Source organism: Procambarus clarkii, chromosome 69, assembly GCF_040958095.1.
Source record: "Procambarus clarkii isolate CNS0578487 chromosome 69, FALCON_Pclarkii_2.0, whole genome shotgun sequence".
Taxonomy (NCBI): Eukaryota; Metazoa; Arthropoda; class Malacostraca; order Decapoda; family Cambaridae; genus Procambarus; species Procambarus clarkii.
Genome location: NC_091218.1, coordinates 8972714 through 8979007, shown reverse-complemented (window position 1 = coordinate 8979007; position 6294 = coordinate 8972714). Strand labels below are relative to the sequence as shown.

Genomic DNA, 6294 nt, shown 5'->3' with positions numbered 1-6294 from the left:
GACACGCCGTGTATTCACCTAGAGTGCTTGTGGGGGGCTGGCTGGTAAGTGTCTCTCATAAGTCTCCAACAGTGTACAAGGTTTATATAATATCATATCATAGACACCATTGCATTCCATTCAATAATACAATCGTAATAATACAATCGTGGTAGACAGGTAACAGGGACAGCAACTGTGAGCTCACTGGGAACCCAGATAAGCCGCTAATCCTCCCCCACCTGCCGTAATCTGAAGACTACACCTCACCCATCTCTTAACCCACCATCTCACTCTCCCAACAATCCCCCCCTCCACCACTCCCACTCTCCCAAAACACTCCCCCCCCCCCACCACAGCCACTCACACTAGGACTATTCTTGCTCTGTCTCTCTTGACAAGGGCAACATGGCAGGTGGATGCAACAGGGACACAGGGAACAGCCAAATTGATCAAACGAGGGACATGTTAACCCAAGTTCTGGAGGGATTCAGGAAGGAGATGCAGGAAATGAGGATTACAATTAACAACCGGCAAAGTGAGCTGACATCAGCAAGAGAGGAGATCAAATCCCTCACAGAAAAAAATAAAAAGACCGAGCATCAGATTATCATCCAAAGGGAAGGTGGGAATGTTACATTGGAAGGAAATGCCTCTGTACCTGAAACATTTGCAGACATACTGAAAAAGAGCTCAGAAGCAATGGACACAGTGAGGGAGGTAGCGATGCAAGCAGCCACCTCACAGGAAGCAGCAAGATGCACCACTCAGCTGCTGGAGAGAAAAAGATCAGTGGTAGTTTTAGGCATAAAAGAACAGGATGGATCCAACAGGCAAGAATGGAATAGCAAGGATAGAGAGGCAGTACAGGGGCTACTAAAGGGGTTACAGATGGAAGGGGCTGAAAGAAACATTGAGAAGGTTTTCAGGTTAGGCTGGTACAACAAGGACAGAAACCGACTTGTAAAGGTGGTGTTTACAAACGAAATCACGAAGGAGGATATTCTCGAAAGGAAGAGTCGACTGCAGCATGTGGAGGGATACAAAAAAGTATTCCTGCAGAGGGACAGGATGAAGGAGGAGAGAGCCAGGGCAGCAGAGGCAAGGAGGAAGTGCAGGGAGGGAGAAGCAAACCAGGAAATCTCTGCCCCCAACACAACAGTCCTAGAGACAAGAGGCGAACCCAAAACCAGCATCCCAGCAACACCAGAGGGGAGGGCAACCCCACCACCCCCCTCTGCATAGAAACCCTCCCTTCCCCTCACCCTACCTGCCCCCACCCAACCCTCCCTCCCCCCCCACCCCATTCTTACCCTGTCATCCCTTCCCCATTCCCGTCATGTCCCCCCTCTCACCTTTCCCCCTGTCCCCCCTCCCCCTTCATCCCATACCCTCCCTATCCTTCCTCCCCCCTCACCCCATATCCTCCATGTCCCCCCTATCTCCTTAACCCACACCCTACCTGTCCCCCCTTCCATGAAACCCCCACCCCTCACCCCAAACTCCCCTGAAACCCTGCAAACCACCTCACAGATCATCTCACCCACTGAAAAGCTTCCCACACCAGCAGAATGCTCACCAAGAAAGGGACAAGAAAATGAACTGAAGAAAGTGAGCTTCAAGGCAATGTACTCTAACATAGATGGAATTACTAATAAAACAAGTGAACTCGGAGAATGGGCACTAGAAGAAAACCCAGACATAATAGCACTCACAGAAACAAAGCTAACAAACACCATAACAAATGCAGTGTTTCCACAGGGCTACTATGTAGTGAGGAAAGAGAGAGAAGGGAGAGGAGGAGGTGGTGTAGCTTTGCTACTAAGAGAAGGTTGGAGTTTCGAAGAGATGGTAATTCAGAACTGTGAAGGTTTCAGTGACTACATATCAGGCACCATAGCAACTGGAGGACAGAAAATTATAGTAGTAGTCATATATAACCCCCCCACCGAATGTCAGAAGACCCAGATAGGAATATGATAGAAACAACTTGACCACCATCAATATAATAGAGAGAGCAGCTTCTGTGGCTAGCAGGAACGGATCCAGGCTACTAATCATGGGAGACTTCAACCATGGAAAGATAGATTGGGGGAACAGAGACCCACATGGAGGCCCAGACACATGGAGAGCTAAGCTGCTGGATGTGGCAACAAGAAACTTTCTAAGTCAACACGTCAAGGGACCGACAAGAACGAGAGGAGGGGATGAACCAGCCTTGCTTGATCTGATATTTACCCTAAATGAGTCGGATATAAGGGAAGTTAAGTTGGAAGCCCCCTTGGGAATGAGTGATCATAGTGTATTGAGCTTTGAGTACCTGGTTGAGCTAGGAATTATCACCCCCAAAAAAGAACTGGGAAACAAAGGGCTGGCGTACCGAAAGGGAAACTACGAGGAGATGAATAAATTCCTATAGAATATACATTGGGACACAGAACTCAGAACCAAGTCTGTACAAGACATGATGGACTATGTCACCCAAAATCGTCAGGAGGCTGTAAGCAGGTTTGTCCCAGCCCAACAGGAAAAAACAGAGAAGCAAAGGAAGAATCCGTGGTTTAATAGGAAATGTATGAAAGCAAAGGAGCTGAACAAAAGGGCATGGAAGAACTTCCGTAATAACAGAACACCAGAAAGTAGAGAGAGATACCAGAGAACCAGGAATGAGTATGTTAGTGTGAGAAGAGCAGCTGAGAAAAGGTATGAAAATGATATAGCTAATAAAGCCAAGACCGAACCAAAGCTATTACACAGTCACATCAGGAGGAAGACAACAGTGAAGGAACAGGTGATGAAACTTCAGGTGGGCGAGGACAGGTACACAGAGAATGACAAAGAGGTGTGTGAAGAACTCAACAAAAGGTTCCAGGAGGTCTTTACAATAGAACAGGGAGAAGTCACGGTGCTAGGAGAGGTGGCAGCAAACCAGGTGACCATGGAAAGGTTCGAAATTACAAGAGATGAGGTCAAGAAGCACCTATTGGAGCTGGATGTGAGAAAAGCTGTTGGGCCGGATGGAATCTCACCATGGGTATTGAAAGAGTGTGCAGGAGCACTTAGCTTGCCACTCTCCATAGTGTATAGTAGGTCACTGGAAACGGGAGACCTACCAGAAGTATGGAAGACTACTAATGTAGTACCAATATTTAAAAAGGGTGACAGACAAGAGGCACTGAACTACAGGCCAGTGTCCTTAACTTGTATACCATGCAAGGTGATGGAGAAGATTGTGAGAAAAAACCTATTAACACATCTGGAGAGAAGAGACTTCGTGACAACCCATCAACATGGGTTCAGGGAGGGTAAATCTTGCCTTATAGGCTTGATAGAATTCTATGATCAGGTGACAAAGATTAAGCAAGAAAGAGAAGGATGGGCGGACTGCATTTTTTTGGACTGTCGGAAAGCCTTTGACACAGTACCCCATAAAAGGTTGATGCATAAGCTGGAGAAACAGGCAGGAGTAACTGGTAGGGCGCTCCAGTGGATAAGGGAGTACCTAAGCAATAGGAAGCAGAGAGTTATAGTGCGGGGTGAGACCTCAGAATGGCGGGAAGTCACCAGTGGAGTCCCACAGGGCTCTGTGCTTGGACCTATCCTGTTTCTGATATACGTAAATGATCTCCCAGAGGGTATAGACTCATTCCTCTCAATGTTTGCTGACGACGCCAAAATTATGAGAAGGATTAAGACAGAGGAGGACAGCTTGAGGCTTCAGGAAGACCTGGACAAGCTGCAGGAATGGTCGAAAAAATGGATGTTAGAGTTTAACCCAAGCAAATGTAATGTAATGAAGATAGGAGTAGGAAGCAGGAGACCAGATACAAGGTATCACTTGGGAGATGAAATACTTCAAGAGTCAGAGAGAGAGAAAGACCTGGGGGTTGATATCACGCCAGACCTGTCCCCTGAAGCTCATATCAAGAGTATAACATCAGCAGCATATGCCAGGTTGGCTAACATAAGAACGGCCTTTAGAGACTTGTGTAAGGAATCTTTCAGAACATTATATACCACATATGTCAGACCAATCCTGGAGTATGCGGCTCCAGCATGGAGTCCATATCTAGTCAAGCATAAGACTAAACTGGAAAAGGTTCAAAGGTTTGCCACCAGACTAGTACCCGAGCTCAGAGGTATGAGCTACGAGGAGAGACTACGGGAATTGAACCTCACTTCGTTGGAAGACAGAAGAGTTAGGGGGGACATGATCACCACATTCAAGATTCTCAAGGGAATCGACAGGGTTGATAAAGATAGGCTATTTAACACAAGGGGCACACGCTTCATTGTGCGATTATTTACGACATTGTATTCTTATTATTATCCTTATTACAGTTACTGAATGGCAGCTCCCTGCCGTCGACTTCACTTTGCTCCTGTTCTAAAGATGTTGCCGAAGTTCACGGCGTACTAGCTGCGGCTCGCAGACGCTCATTGACAACACAAGACTACACTCAGCGGCCACTTAAGGCAGACTCCTTGGCTTCTATCCAGCCCAATCACCCGACTGGAGGCAGAGATGGGATAGAGACCAAGGGTAATGTTCCCCGCTCACATTCTACATCCGCTTAGGACACAAGCATGTTATAGATTTGGCTTTAAGAATTGGTTCTTATTCCATTTTATTGTTTATGTATATGTTGCTTAGTTGTTATACCCGTTCTTGGTGTATGTATTGTTTATATTCAAGATTTATAGTGTTTCGTCTTACCCTGTTATAGTTGCTTTGTGCTTCCTTGCTGTTCTCCTACTGGTTTTCTCCCACCTTTGCTCTTAGCAAAGGTACTTCCCCCTTCCGTTTGCTGGAAGATTCTTAGAATTGTTAGCCCCCTTCATTGCTACAGTATAATTATTCGGATGCTCTTTATTCATCCAGGATTGTTAATTAAGGGTTCTCTTAATTCCTGCTGCCGGGCTCCCTCCCCCGTTTTTTCGTCTCCGTATGGATTCAGCTAGGGTTTCCCTCTCGTCTGTGCTCTTGCCTGTCACGATAACACTGCACGCCGCTTCTGCCCACCCTTACTGCCTTATATCTTTCAGCCCGGGGAGGTGAGCTACGCGACAAAAAATCGACGCACGCTCCGACTGGACCAGGTATCGCTTACATGGTCAGGAATCAACACTCTTCGGATCCTACAAGCACAGATCCTACAAGCGCTCCTGTCACCAGGCGAGATTTCTCCAGGATCCTACGCGCTGCCCTCTCGGCGCTAGGCTTGACTTCAGATGACTACGCTCCGCACCCAGCTGTCTCGGGACGGGCTCGCCACATCAGAAATAATGGCAGACGGCAGGCGGAAGAGTAGTGCTCACATCCTACGTCAGACGGGACGTTGTTGCTTTGCTACATTGAGTGCCTCACGCGGCCAGCTGGCACTCGCCCTTCGGGGGGGGGTCCGGCCGCTGGCCTGCGGTGGGGGTGCAGCGCCGGTCCCCAAGTGTCCCGCTGTCCGCAGCTAATACTTTGCCCAGTCTAGGTGCTAGTAAGCCCTACTTGTAGTCACACCCCCTTCTCCTTATCCATTAGGTCTTTTACGGCCTCTTGGCCGGGTACATTACGTGTTATGTGGTCTCTCTTATTAGTTATTCTTTGTGTCCTGCCTGTTATATCCTAGTGTTATATAATTACTACACATTTGCACTCGGCCTTAATTCTAGTACCAGTTAACCTTTAGGTTTCTGCAGAATTAGTTTCCATGTCACTATAGGCTAAGGTCTCATACTTACTACGGGTGTACTTTTTAAGTTAAATCTAGTCCTCGGACTTGGAATTGTTACTGTTAATTCTTACTTTATATATTTACTTTATATATTTTAATATAAACGTTATATAGTCCTTAAATTATATATTTTGAAACTTTATATATTTACATGTTCAATATTAAGTTTAATAATATCAACTTTGTTATAAGTCTATAATATAAACCGTGTTTAATATAAACTTTATATAATTACTTACTTTATATTTGAACTTTATATATTTACATGTTCTGCAGAATTTAATCTTCAATAAACTTTAACGCCCCATACTGCCAGTATCTTTCTCCCCCTGGTCAGAAAATGGTCACTGCTTGACCGCAAGCGGGGATTTTTCTGGCGGGGGAGAAAGAAACAATTGCGCAGCGCGTCCCGCGGCGTTGCGCGGGCAGTTTGGGGCCGTATAAATACGGGCGCACACTGGGGCTCTGCCTCACTCCGCCTGCCCTCGCCGCTGCCCTCGCAAAACCCCACCCTCCCCCCCTTTGCAAGCGGCTGCTTTTGTATCCCCGTCATGCTTTGCACAGTTGTCCCGTTTGTCTCCCCACTGCA

At 46.8% G+C, this 6294-nt stretch overlaps 1 long non-coding RNA gene across 1 annotated transcript; it reads left to right on the top strand.

Annotated features, from left to right (window-relative positions):
* The first annotated feature begins 4017 nt into the window (after positions 1-4017).
* Positions 4018-6014, top strand: LOC138355730 (uncharacterized). The gene is made up of 2 exons (XR_011224013.1): positions 4018-4522; positions 5026-6014. It is a non-coding gene; the product is annotated as an uncharacterized lncRNA (long non-coding RNA).
* The last annotated feature ends 280 nt before the right edge of the window (positions 6015-6294 follow it).